This window comes from Sus scrofa, chromosome X (genome assembly GCF_000003025.6).
Source record: "Sus scrofa isolate TJ Tabasco breed Duroc chromosome X, Sscrofa11.1, whole genome shotgun sequence".
Classification (NCBI taxonomy): domain Eukaryota; kingdom Metazoa; phylum Chordata; class Mammalia; order Artiodactyla; family Suidae; genus Sus; species Sus scrofa.
Window position 1 is genome coordinate 108,599,351 of NC_010461.5, and position 14,472 is coordinate 108,613,822.

The window sequence follows — 14,472 nt, forward strand, 5'->3', positions numbered from 1 at the left end:
GAGCAAATCTAGCATCTCTTTCTTCCTTTTCATCTGCCTTCTTCATTCTAGAAGACAGTCTGCCCTCACACTCTCATTCCCTTCTGAGGGAAATTTTCATTCACAATAAACAAAATAAACTCACCTGTCTAAGGTCTTGTGTTCTGTGTACACATTGAAATTTTAAATGAAATCTGGCAGACATGTTATACAAGGGATCATAATATTTCACAAACAGACTGAGAAAAGCTAGGATGCTAAATGAAATGAATGACAGCTTAAGGTTAACTGGATTTAGCACACCTTCTTCCATAGCTTTTTCTTATCAGTATTAATTTGTCAAGTATTCACACACACACAAAAAAACAAATCTGCAGGGCTAAAGTGAAAAAAGTAGCTAAGTGTCCATCAAAAGAAGCATGGATAAAGCAGACGTGGTAGGCACACACGCGCACGTGTGCATGCGCACGCACGCGCGCGCGCACACACACACACACACACGAATACTACTCAGCCATAAGAAAGAATGAAATTTTACCATTTGCAGCAATATGGATGGATTTGGAGGTCTTTATGCTAAGTGAAATAAGTCAGAAAAAGACAGACACTGTATGATATCACTTCTATGTGGAATTTTAAAAATACAAAAAATTAGTACATATAACAAAAAGGAAATATACTCACAGATATAGAGAGCAGACTAGTGGCTACTGGTGGCAGGGAGGGGCAGTACAGGGGTGGGGGAGTGGAAGGTACAAACTATGGGATGTCAGACAGGCTCAGGGATGTGTTGCACAACACGGGGAATAGAGCCAGTATTTTGTAATAACTGCAAATGGAGTGTAGTCTTGAAAAATGGCATAAAAAAAATAAAAAAGTACCTGACACCCCAAACCAATGATGAACTTTGCTTAAAACACACAAATAACCACATGGTGGCTGCTGCTGAAAATCCTGAATAATGCACGCCTAAACTGCTCATATCTCATCCTAGCTGCTCTATGCTACTAAAATGTCATTTACAGTGAAATAGATATTAGAGGCAAAGTTATCCTCTGGCCCAAGCGCATACATATTAGTGCTCTCAAAACAGCTTTAACAAACGGAATAAGAAATAGTTCACACCTGCCACTCCAGGAGTTCCTGTCTCGGCTCAGTGGTTAACGAATCTGACTAGGAACCATGAGGTTGCGGGTTCGATCCCTGGCCTCACTCAGTGGGCTAAGGATCCGGCGTTGCCGTGAGCTGTGGTGTAGGTGGCAGACACGGCTTGGATCTGGCATTGCTGTGGCTCTGGCGTAGGCCGGCGGCTACAGCTCCGATTAGACCCCTAGCCTGGGAACCTCCATATGCTGCAGGTGCAGCCCTAGAAAGGACACAAAAAAGATCAAAAAAAAAAAAAAAAACCAAACCTGCCACTCCAAAGATCTGAAATGTATGCAGGTTCATCCATCATTTTTTTCACTTTTTATCATTATGAATAGAACGGCAAAGGGAACATTTTTGTCGGTGATGGTATAACACTTTATTATGGTGCTTCATTTGTTTTACATCTCATTTAATAAATTGATTACTAATTACACAACCATTAGATGTGTAAGCCTTTCTCTATTCTTAACAAGTTTTAAATATGGTATATCTGGAGAGGGAAATGAGAACTCATTTACAGTGACAGAGTTTAGTTACCAACTCATTAGAGCTGAGATTGTATTTTCTTTCCAGAGCAGTAACTTAAGTTTAACATTTAAATGTCTGTGATGAAAAGCCTAATTTCATTTCAAATTCGCAGTATGGAGAAAGCAGCGGTGCTTGAAGGCTCTGAAAGCTGTCCACAGGAAGACACCTTATGGGAATGAAGTCAACATGTCCAGCCCTAAAAGAGATTTAATGGCACTGGGAGGGACCTGGGGATGGGGGTGAGGACACGGTCCTTATGAGCCTCCTCAAGATGCAGCAGTACCCTTAGCAGGCAGTATTTTTCTCCTCCCTAACAATTATTTATTTCAAAGGAATATGCACAAATTGTCCAGATTTCCAAGGTTGTTTCCAATCTCTTAATGGATTATCTCATGTGAGTAAATCTCTTTTTCCTACTGCTGGGCTTTAATTCTCATCTGTACAAAAAAGTAATTCGAAGCCTACGTGGCTACTGTTGTCTTTATTTGTATAATCATTCCCATCGATATCCTAGGTACATTTAACAGACTCTCGGCTTATGCTTCCCATCCACAATTTAAAAATTCATTTTAATGGGTGCCTTTGTTCACGGCAGAAAAAATAGCCACCCACAGGTTTTCTTCCAACATATGGTAACTGTGTACATTTACACTTAATTTAAAAATCAGCTTTCTTCTTGCAAACATGCTCTCTCTTGATAGGACCATTTTAGATGTGTAAAAACCAAAACCAACTTTTGAATTCTTTAAACTCACATTTAACTCATCCTAAAACAGGCAGGGCTTTTTTTTTTTATTAACATTTAAAATTTTTTGACCATTCTTTTGCTGCTAGCAGCACCTCACAGCCAGCCATCCCAAGATTTTCCGTTATTATTGTTGTTTCTCTAAGATGCCCTTTTTTGTGGCTTCGGTTTCTAGCTACCATTATTTTCTGTGTCTCATGTTCTATCAGGATCACTTGGTAAATACATGATACTTACATAAAGTGTATACGCTCAGGACTACAACACATCCTAGCCGCTAAATCTTAGAGCATTCCTATAGCAACATGTCTCACTTGACAGTCCAAGAAACAGACACACCATCGCCAAGGTACTTAACCAACATCATTCAGTATGTCAGCACCTAGGCCCCCAGGATCCCTGGACCACCTTCCCTTAAAAAAAAAAAAAAAGAGGAAAAGGAAAAAATATCTCTGATCCAGTTTGAAATAACATCCATCAAAACACTGACTTCTTCACCTTTTTGACAGCAACGAATCGTAAGAAGCACATTTTACATCCGAAGTACATACGTGCGACGATCTGAAATAACAGGCTCACCCAAAACATCTAACCTTGCTACATGATACAGTCAGATATTTCCTTGCTGTCTATTTTGTTCAATTTTGTTTAAGAGAAATGCTAGTCATAACCTACTAAATGGATTTCATTATGCGCTAATGAGTTGTTGCCCACCACTTGAAGACTGCAGTGAGAGAACAAATAGACTTTTTACACACCACAAGGTAATGGCATTGGCCCCATTTAGAGCAGGGTAAATCTTCATTCATTTTGATGCCACTAGTACAGATACGGTGGTAACTGAATCTGAGCCAGCTTGAAATATATGTGGGGATAACCCATAAAGAAAGGGTTTGGTAAACAAAATTTTAATGTCAAGAAGATGGAAGGGGTATTTAACCTGTGAGTACACGATGCTTCTAAGGTTCTCGGATCATTATTTAAATGCAGCTGTGTTGCTAATTACAAAGGCATGTTCATATTCAGGTCAATAGGCCTTCTACTCAGAAGAACCCTGTTTGTTCTTAATCCAAAACATTTTGCACATCAGAATACTGTCTTTAATCTGAGATTGCAAAATTGTAGTGTAGCTTAACATTGAAAGGCAAAAATGTTCAAAACCACAAAATCGTGGGGTGTTTAAAAAAAAATTTTTTTTTGTTCATCCAAGTCACTTTTTGTTTATAAGCGTGCTCGAAGCATCCTCTAATAACAACAGTACTTGGTACACAGTTCATTTGCAGAGTGGTTTAAAACTTCAGAAAATTCTTTTAGTTTGTGAACTGGTAATGACCAGCAATCTTTGGATTACTGAATATTTAAAAAGCATATAATGACATTTTCCAGACCTCGAAATGAAACTTAATATTTGGTTTGTTCTATATGTGACAGATTACTCAATCCCATGAAGAAATCCAGGTGTCTGGCCGATAATGATTGCCTGTATTTTAGAGGTCCGGTACACCCCTGCCATCCCCCACCACATTTGGAAGATATGAACGAAATTAAAATTTCAAGGTAAAGGACCAAGCCAAGTTCTGAAGTGGGGGTGTCACACAACCGCCCTTATGTGGAGGCATCCATTAAAGAACGTAGAACAGATGTTTACCCTTCATAAAGATTTAACATTCTGGCAAATTGAAGCCTTAAGAAGCTGAGAGAGTGAAGGACAGGCCAGGAAGTCAGGAATTCCTGGATGTGAACCTAATCTCGGTCCGATTCTGTTTTTGCTCTAAATCAATGCCAAATTCTCCTTCACACCTCAGCTGCTTTATAGCAGGCAAGAATTATACTGGGGACAGAACTGTTTCCTGGGAATGTCTTAGGTTAAATGGTTAACATTACAGCCCTCAAAGGTACTTCCACAAGAGGCCAAGCATTCTTCGCCTGTATTATTTACCTTCTTTATATTGGGGGAGCGAAACCGAATTTTGGTGTCTTGCTAAACTGACCTTGAAAAGAAGGGATCATCCTTTCCGTCCCTAAATTCTTGCCCACTTTAGCCATGATCGGTTATTCAACAAATTAGGAAGTTAAATCATGGGGTCTTCCAGGTTTTTAAGGGAGCTGTCACACCTGTGGGTTGACCATTTTCAGGCTGCTAACACTTGGCAAGTTCAGGGCTCTCATCTTTATTTGTCCCCTCCACGGGGTCGTCAGCCTCAAAGAAATAAAATGCCCTCCTCACTCACATCTTGATTTGGTACCCTGTGGGAAAGTCAGTCGGTCCCTGTCATGAAAAGAATCTCCGTTTTCCATTCCACAAGGCACCCCATCCATATCTGGCTGTGCCCGCGCGGCTTTGGGCTCTTCAAAAGGCGGCCTGTGTTTTCACTTTCTCCTCGCCACTTCATGATAAAAGCGCCCTGGTCCCTCCGTGGCATTTAATGAATGGTTCCTCTCCCCCTGGATTTGGACTGCTGGCCTTTCCGACCAGTCATTAACTGGCAGGAAATGCCCTTCTCGGCAATCACTACTGTGTAAACAGAGCTATAAACTTCCGAGGGCCGTGCAATCCCAGACCCTAAAGCTGCACGTGTAGGGGGGGATCTTGATTGTAAAACACTGCCTTCCAAATTAAACTCAAACCACATGATACAGTCCATAAAATATACAAAACATGCAGGCCAGTGACAGATTTATTGTGGCCCTACAGAATAAAGCAAAAAAAAAAAAAAAAAAAAAAACACACACACCAAAAAAAAAAAACCTCTCTATATGGAAAACACTGCTACTTTTGACCCAAAGAGCCCCCAAACAGGAAGTTAAAAGCAAATCAGCCAGCTGTGGCCTGAGTTATGAAGGAGACCAGTGCAAACGGCATTTCCTGTCATTGCTTGTCGCCATTTCGGAACGCCTCCATCTGAACTGTTTTCTTAGATGGCTAAAAACATGATGGAAATTTCTTTGGGGATAGATGGAGAGGCCATGAGGAGGGCTATTATTACATGATCTGGGCTTGAAAGTGAAAAATGTAACTTTTACCCGAAAAATCTCCTTAGCACAGGTCACACAACCAGTCGCTTGAATGTCTGCATTTTTAACGAATACAGGATTAACAGACCACATTAGGAAAAGTAAAAGTGTTCAGAATCAGACATTAGACAGCCTAGATGGTGCCTGTTAATTTTGGCGCAATTTTCAGAACAGGGACTTGCATGCACCTGATTAGTAAGAGACAGAACTGCAGACTCCAACACCCCAGAGAAGAGGAACTAGCTTCTTCAAGTTGGTTTCTCTCTCCCTCTGTCTCTCACCAGCCCACAGCATGACTTGTGCAACTTCAAAGCACGTGCACGGCCGCGAGCTCTCTGAGGGAATCGCATTTTAGATCCTTTATTAGTATCGCCACTCTTCAGAACATATGGAGGTATTCTTGTCTTTGTGCAGCACTGTGAAATGCCAAGCCCTGTGCCACATCTCTCCAGCCTGTCACCCTCTCAATCACAAGACAGCCGGGGGGGGGGGGGGGGAAGGCAGGGAGTTTCATCTGAAAGCACAAGCGTTTTGCCTTCACACTATTGCTCCACTGAACTCTCAGTGTGTCCATTCTGTATGGGGCGGGGGCTATCTGCCCAGCAAAAGCAGGTTTCTCTTGCTCTGGGAAAGAGGATTCATAAATGCTAGCCAGGGGAGCTAGTTGGCCAAAGTTCCGCCAACCCCCCCGCCAAAATGCCTTTCTCAAAAAAGGCCTTCCCTTGGGGGGCCTGTCGATCTGATTCCAGCCCAGACCCTGGCTTCAGAAAGCGGGCAGAGCGCTTACTGACACGTCTGCCGAGGGCAGGGCTGCTACAGGCATTCGTGAAACAGATCGGACTGCCTGGCACCCCCAAGACCAACCTCCACTTCCGGGTTTCTGCAGTTGGAAGCCCTTAGATATAAAACGTGACCCTCTAATGTGTGCTCTTTCTCACTTCATACTTTGGGGTGAGCTGATAAGGTTTTCCTTCATGCTACCCCACTACGTAGAAAATACGCTGCCCTCAATCACTTGGGGCTTTAAACTTTTCTCGGTCTCCCTTGGGAAAAGAATACACTCTTCTTTGGGATCCTCATGGATCACAGCCTGCAAGAATTTGGGGAAACATCCATGAGCTTTTTTCAACAAAACAGCACCCACAACCGGGCCACTTACTGAATGGCTGCTTTTCAGAGGACAAACGCACAGTCCAGTTGGGTGCTGAAGTGAAATGTGATCTCCGCCACGGTGCCATGCGTCTCATTGAAGGTGTTTCCATACATTTTAAACGGAACTCAGAAAAACCACGAGATAGTACCCACACCCCATCATAATAAAGTGGCCAACTTAACATTATGGGACAATCGCATCTTCTCAGTTTGTAAAGCACCAAACCAAGGAATTATACTATGGGCTATATGCCCAAGCTAATATTATACACGGGGCTTTTGTTCTGCTTTGTTTTGCTTTCCCGCGTGAAGGTTGAGGACTAAAAACAAAAGGTGAAATGCAAGCTCTCCGGTTCGTTCACTCTCCCATTTTTTTTGGCTAACAGGCAACCTCCCCCCCCCGCCGCCCCCGCCAAAAAACACCCCCTCATTTGGTTTCGTCATGCTGCCACCTAAGGGGAGACTGCACAAGCTGTACCTAAAGGCTGATGGTCCTCTGGGCACAAAAGATGATTGTGGCGGATCTGAAATGGCAGCTCTTGTCTCTTCTACTGTGTGGACTTTGCTTTCTGGATGCAGTAAAAAGAGGCACTATTCATACCTGTATCTTGGTAAATAAAAACCCATGCAAATTCACCCTCTAAATGGGCAATCAGTGTTTGGCTGAAAATGAGACAGCTCTCAATGTCCTTTCGGGGTTTTGTCTGTGACTTCATCACTTTCTAAACTATACATGACACGAGGCATCTGAGTCACGGTATTTCTGCATTTGTTCCTTTTTTTATCTGGTGAGACGGTTTTGAAGGACTGTTTCTACATCACTTCTTGTTACAGACTGATTTCGACGGGATGTGGTGGAGATGGACCAAATGCAACTAGAGGTGACAGAAAACGAGCAGCTGGCTTTCAGGCTGCTCCTCGAGTCTCAGCCCAAAGGTTGCCTAACTTTCCCTGAACTTGTTAGAGAACTGCTACCGTGGCCTCCAGCAGGACATTCAACCTAGTGCTCAGTCTGTTTGTTGTGGTTGATTAATTGGGGGGGGGCAATAAAAAAGGGAGATAATGCTACCTGACATCCCAGGAAAGATGTTCAGAAAATAAAAGAACAAGTCAGAAAGCCTAATCTATCCTTCCATTCATTTAGTCACCTTTTACTGAGAGCCTACTATGTGCCAAGCACTGGGGATACGAGGCGAAGGAGACCTGTGGAGACCTAGGAATCTAAGGAGGAGTCACTCCTACATTCAAGGAAACCTGAATAAGCCTGAAGAAACCGTTCTCAAATTTCCAAACCACTTGTGGCCAGTGACCAAGAAGCTCGAGATTCAAAACAACCGCTGGGGACAATTTGAAGTCAATTTCAGTGATCCACACTGGAAAACAAGATCCAGCAAGTTGTCAGACTCTAGGATGCTCCCATGGCCTAAAGATCACCCAGTCTTCTGGAAGTCTAGTGCCAATCTCCCGCACTTTGGTCCAGACTGCCTTTCTCAACTGGGGGCCCCTTCTTTCCAGGCTCTGCAAGTTCACCCACAGTGTGAGCATAAAACTAACTCCCGCCTAAGGTCAGAAACAAATCACTCCTTCTACTCATGAGCCAAACTAATGCTGAAGGAAGAAGGACTTGAGAGTAGACATAATATTTTAACAAGCATGCCTAATTGATTCCTAAATCTCTAATCAGGCTCCCTTTTTTCCCTTAACAATTTGTTCACCTGGCTGTTAGAGGAGAGTGCTGGGATTACTATGCTTGAGTTTCTTGAAAGGGATCAAACATATTCAGGGAGAGAGAAAAAAAAATATATATATATACACACACACATATATACACATGTGACATATGCATTTATGTGAATATACACAACATACATGATATATACAATGTGTGTTACATATGCATATTCACTTAAAGATATATATATATCACACACACACTCATATTTAAATCAAGCTTCCTTTCATTCCTGTTTCCTTTTGAGCTCTGATCAGTGTCTCCTTTTTCTGAAAGTTAACTCCCAGAATTTGAACATGCAGAGCCTCCGAGAGACACTGCTTAATACAAACATTTATTAAGAGTTTTCTGTGAACCTTTTTTTCTTTCATTCTTAGAACTGGAGGATTGCTATAAAAATAGGTATTCCTTTATAATCTTCCAGGAATAAATCAATGCACAGCAGTATAAATTGTTCTAAACTGAAGACCGCTTTGAACATGTGTGCACATGCGTGTGCTCATACATACCCCAGACAACTTGGGAATACCTTTATTTCTCCAATAAAAATATGGGCCCTCTTCCCAGATTGTATTATTTCTCCATCACTCTTTTCAAAACACTGTCACTCAATTTAATACCAAGTAGAAATAAACGGTGGATTAATATTGTGTCTTTACTAGAATGATCTGAAAAAAAAAAAAAAAACCACCCCACATTTTTTTCTGATCCCTTTTAGGTCACATGGATATCATTAACACCTGATAACAGAGCTGATACCTTATTTATCCTCATTCTCAAAGCTGCCTTTTCAACATTGTCATTTGGCTGTCTTGAGGCAATACATAACCATTCGGGAAGAGAAGGACGCCACAGAACCATCTGGTTTCCTTAAGATCTAAAAAGCCCACATTAGTACCGATCTAATTGCTTTCTTTGGGGGTCATAATTTGTGCTTGTTTGTGTTTGGTTTTCTGGCAGTTAAATTACTTGCTCTATTCTCTTAGAGGAAAAATGCCCACCTCATTTTATCTGAGGCACAGGTTTCCTTCTAGTTTTGAACGGACAACTGTGTCACACGTAGGGAGAGGCAGACAGATCCCACAAAGAAACAAAACTGCAGATTTCTCTGTTCTTGATGTCACACACACTTGTGATGGGAGAAAAGCCATCCGTTCGCCCTACTGGCCCTGTTCGAAGAAAACTCCACCGTATGGACACACCTTGACAAAGTCAAGGTGGCCTGCATGCTCTTTCAGACACTTGATAGTTTTAACATGGCAGTGACCATGATCTAACTTTAATGACAGGATCACATTACGTGTCAAACATGTACTGTAACTTACTCTTGTCTGCTATGCCCCGATCCCTGGTTGTAATCCTATCAGACAGCATGATTTATTTCGAAACAGAAAAATCCTGCCACCTTCCTAAACTGACTGTGCTAGAAGCAGGATAAGAGTACATTTCTAGGAAGGAAACTCTGCATCACTTTAGGCCTTTTCGCTCTCTTCTTTCCTTGCCTTCCCTTCCCTCTCGAATATAAGGACAGCTGGGTGGAGAACCAAACTGGACTTCCAGAGACACGGCTACTGCTCCAGCACGTGCAGGACTGAAGAGCCTCAAAAGACACCCCCTTCTTCCTCCCAGCTGCTGTGATTACTTTTTCATATGGTAGAGCTGGGCAGATAATAATACTCACACTGGTCTAAAGAATATTGAATTACACGAGTGCCTAGCAGGGCAGGGAGCCGCCCGAGAACCCACGGAAGGCAAACAGAATGCAGGCAATTGGCGGGATGCACACTGTAAACGACTTCCAATTCTGAGGTTCTTGCGAGGGCGCAAAAAAGAAAATCTTCCGTTTCAATGAAAAGCTGTGCACAACATCTGCTCCTCTGTGAGTTTACAAACGACTCATGCTTCCTTTCCATTCAGCATTTATTAAGCACCTACTTTGTGCAAAGCGTTGCTCAGGTTTAAAGGGTGGCTGAGGGCAACTGCCAGAGAATTCGGAGACCAGGTCAGAATCATAGGTTTTTATCCCCCGGAAAATGCAGCTGTTTTGAAATGCCTGGAGTGGACAGTTGAGAAAAAGGTACTTTATCACAGTCCTGGGAATCACTATGAATGCTTAAGGCGGCGAAGGAAATTAGAGAAATGAAGTAGCTCTTAGAGCAAAACATGTAGTCACCACCTCTAGCCCAGCACTGCATAAATTCTCTCTCAAAAAAAATTTTTTTTTCTGACAAACTCCTTATGTTTTCATGCAAGGCCTCCAATCTCATCACCATAGGAAGCTGCAGAATGGGCAACATTTCTTCTTAACATCTTGACATTAGTCCAGCTAGTCCATTCTGGCCCCAAGGTTTAGTTGCCCCACCGCCGCCCCTTCTAAGGATGCACCTGGTCCGAAGTCATTCTGCAACGAGGCAGCACATGAGGAAGCAGAGCTGAATGAACTGGAATCTAAGTATGTAATCTTTAAAAATGGGAGAAGGTGCCTTTGGTCACCCCTGATCTCTTGCCAAAATCCAAGCATCCACTGCTCTACCTGCAGGAACTCTCCTTTCAGCTGTGAAGCAATGACCTGGCCCCAACACTTCTCCCAACAATCTGAAAAACGGATTATATAGTCAATTCCACCGCCAACACTTCAGTTCTTCTAGGCACGTGACAACACCTGGCAGGGAAAATGTACCATTTTTTAATAGGTGCAAAACCATCTCCTCCCCTGCTGCTCTGGAGAAGCTTGCTTAATTTAATAACAGGAGAAATCTACCAGTCAATTGCTTCTACTGCTCTGGGAGAAGTCAAAAGCAGAAAGAGGTATAATGATATCAGCTGGGCCATGGGGCAGAGGTCCTTTAGGCTACGTTTAGGGAAGTTTCAATAAATATGAAAGCATCCTCCCAAAGTATTACATATTGAGAAACACTCTGAAAACAACTTCTTTAAAGTATGTAAACATTAAGGACTAAACTTTGAAAGGCAAAATGGAAAGTAGGAAGATAATCAGAAAAATCTAAGGCCTCTGGTAAGCTTCCTTGTCGATACGCCTTTCATCAGAGGGGGAAAACAACCTCAGATGAACTGTGTCGAACAGCGATGTCTAGTCAATTTTATAGCGATTTCAACAATCCACTGCTTCAGGGGATCACTGAACCACCCGAAGGAAAACTAAGGAGCAAACATAGTGAAAGAAAATAGCAATCATTTTAAAATTAAATCTTGGAATCGTTTTTTTAATTGATGCTTTTCCATGAACTCAATACAGGTGTAGAGTTAGGCTGTGGGGCTCCAAACCCAATTCATAAACACTAGCAATTTAGGAACCTCAGAGAAAAAAAGAACTCCTGCAAAACACACTACCTCAAGTAACTACAACAATAATAAATTCACCCCCACTGCCGCATCAATCTATACCAATCAAGAGTCAGTAGACAGAAAAACACACAGTGGGTCTACTAATGCTAAAACTACACAATTCAATCACCTAAATGTTAACGTGGGTTGCTCGTCTTGATTTCATTTCAATTTCTTACCATAAAAGCTCACTGTGTGAATGCTAAAAATTAAAGTTAGCTTTTTCAATAGTCTCCTAGACTCTACCTCCAGGCCCTTCAGATGCCAGGAGTAAAAGCAAGCTGCCCCAATGTGTGGATCCAGAGAGCCAAGAGGCACGGCTCTGTAGGAAAGCTGTGGCACTGCCCACGGTATCGCATGGCCACGGGGAAATGAGTGGCTAGAAGCATTTGCTGATGGTATGCCAGGCGAGAACTTCCTTTAAATTACAAACTATATGTGACATATGACATGTTATATATATATACATACATGTGTACATACACATACACACAGAGGCAGAAGTAGAAGAAAAAGTAGGAAAAAAGCAAGCAAGCAGCCGAACCAGAAGAAAGAGCAAAGCCCTAAAACTGCAACAAACTTGAAGGATTACTTTTCCTTCTATTTGCCATTTTGAAAAATAAACTTTGAAGGGCATTCGATTTCGTCGGCGTCCTAGGAAGGCAGCCGCTCTCACCAACGCCAAGCCATCGCCAGCCTTACCTTCGGCTCCGAGCGCAAAGCCAGCGGCTAAGGGGTCCCGCTCTCAGCGGCAGCGGCGGGGGCAGCGGCGGCGGCGGCGGGGGCAGCGGCACATGCCATCTGTTAGCGGCAGAAGCAAAAGCGGCGCTGCGCGAGGTGGCCCGGGTGCCGGGAGAGCCTCTAGCAGGGGTGTCTACTCGATGCCGCCATTTTAAAGCGAGGCTCCTGAAATCCTTAGACACGAGCGGATTCAAGCCCGCCCCACCTACAGAACTTCAGGGCTGGGACGGGCAACCCGGCTCCGAGTCGGCCGCGGCGGGGTAGAAAGTGTCAAGCGAAAGACGCGCACACAGGGACTCCCGGACTGAGGCGACAACCCCTCCGACCCCCTCTCCCCCCCACCCCCCGGGCTGCGGCGCGCCTCCTTTCGGGCCCAGGGGCGACGGGATTTTCGGTTTCTCCCCTCCCCCGGGCCCTTCCCCGGGGCCGGCCGGCGGGCCGGGGGACAGCGGGGGGACCCGGGCCGGCCCTCCCCGCGCCTCGCGAGCGCTTGGTTCAGTCCACTTGGAGCACACCTCGAGCTCCCCGGCTCCCCCGCGGCGGGCGGGCGGGCGTGGGGCTCCGGGCCGGGCGAGCGGCTGCCATGGCAACCCCGGCCCAAACCCCGCCCGGCCGCCGCCAAAGGCGTGCCCTCGGCCGGCCGGCCGGCCCCCGGCAGCGCCCCGCCGACCCGGCTGCCCGGCCCCGGCTCCCGAGCCCCGCGGGGCTCGCTGAGGGCACGGTGCCCGCGAGAGGCTTCAGGCGCCCCAACCGTAACTCCCGCCAAACTCCGCCGGGCGCTGGAGCGGCGCGCCGGCCGGCGCTCCCGGGCCGAGAAGCGGGCGCGCTGCCGCCCTCGGCCGCCCGGCCCCGCCCTGCCCGGCCAGGTAGCCCGGCGCGCCCCTCACCGGCCCCGCCGCCGCCGCGGTCGCGGCCGCCGCCGCCCTCACCTGGCTCAGCGCGCACCGCTCGCGGTCCCGGACGCGCGGGAGTCTGGCCGCGTGCTGCCACCGCTCCCGCGCCCACCCCGGGGCGCTCTGTCCTCCCCCGCCTTCTCGCTGCTCCCGGAGAGCGCCAAAAAGTCGCGCTCCGGATCCCGCTCTGAGTGCGGGCACTTTCTTCCTGTAGGGCGCTGTTTCGTCGCCAAATATATTCTTTGTGTGGTTCGTTCATTCGTGCACGGTTCTCAGGGAGCGAAGCGCGGGCTTTATTCTTAGGGGGTGTGGCGCCTCTTTCCCCCCCCCCCATCCGCCGGCCCAGCCCCCGCTGCAAAGGCTCTTTGTCATTTCATTATTAAGGGGAGGGGAGGGGGGGACAAATCATAACGCTCAGGTTTTACAAAAGCGAGAACAAACAGAGCTTGCACACAGCCCCGGAGGGGGCGGGGGAGGGAGGCCGAAAAGTTTCTCGAGCGGCAGGAACTGAAGTGCCCAGGAGACATGCAGTGTGATTCAAGGCTGGACGCTTACCGGCACTTCGGACACAGGTAAAGTGAAAGAGGTAATTTCCAAAATGACCTTCGTCGCTAAATATATCGGCCCACTTGAAGGCATAAATACAGACATCAATCCATCGATCAATCCCGGTACTCACCAGCTGCCTGCCTGGATCCGCACCGTCTATAAATCCTTTATTTCCCTTTAAGAACCTCCGAAAGGGAAACGGTGATCTCTGCGAATAGTTCCCCCTCTTTAACGGAGTTGGAAGGGTAGGAGGAGCCCTAAGGTAGGATTCCAGATACTTTCGAAGGAGAAATGGACAAAGCATAGGGAATTACACGTTTTGATTTTTAAAAATGTACATCTGGCTAGCTAAATTACAAGTTTCGGTTTAATGCAAGTGTAATGGGAACACCAGCTGTCCCTTAATTGGAGCCCCCCATAATAATAAACGCATGCTTTTATTTAATTTTAGGAGGACAATTGTAGTGGAACACACACGCATGTGCAGGATCCTCAGTGACAAGCTCATAGCAATTCATGGGCGGCTTTCCTGCAATGAACTACTTCACCCCAGTACAGAGTTCTGCATGCTCTGCAGAAAGTGCAAAAACATCGCAGGAGATAGTTAAGCGGCAGTGAGATTGAGGAGTGGAGTGAATTCTCAG

General features: G+C 45.5%; 1 protein-coding gene across 11 annotated transcripts in view; it reads right to left on the reverse strand.

The window, feature by feature from the left end:
• The window catches only part of MBNL3 (muscleblind like splicing regulator 3), a 124,673-nt gene extending 111,127 nt beyond the window's left edge, over window positions 1-13,546 (reverse strand). For 3 of the 11 annotated variants that reach the window (XR_002340532.1, XR_002340531.1, XM_021079446.1), the window contains exon 1: window positions 12,348-12,708. The gene's annotated coding sequence lies outside the window, so the exon portion shown is untranslated. Of the gene's footprint in view, window positions 1-12,347; window positions 12,719-13,315 lie in introns of those variants that run through there. The other 8 variants (XM_021079448.1, XM_021079443.1, XM_021079441.1 and 5 more) reach the window with 7 other exon arrangements.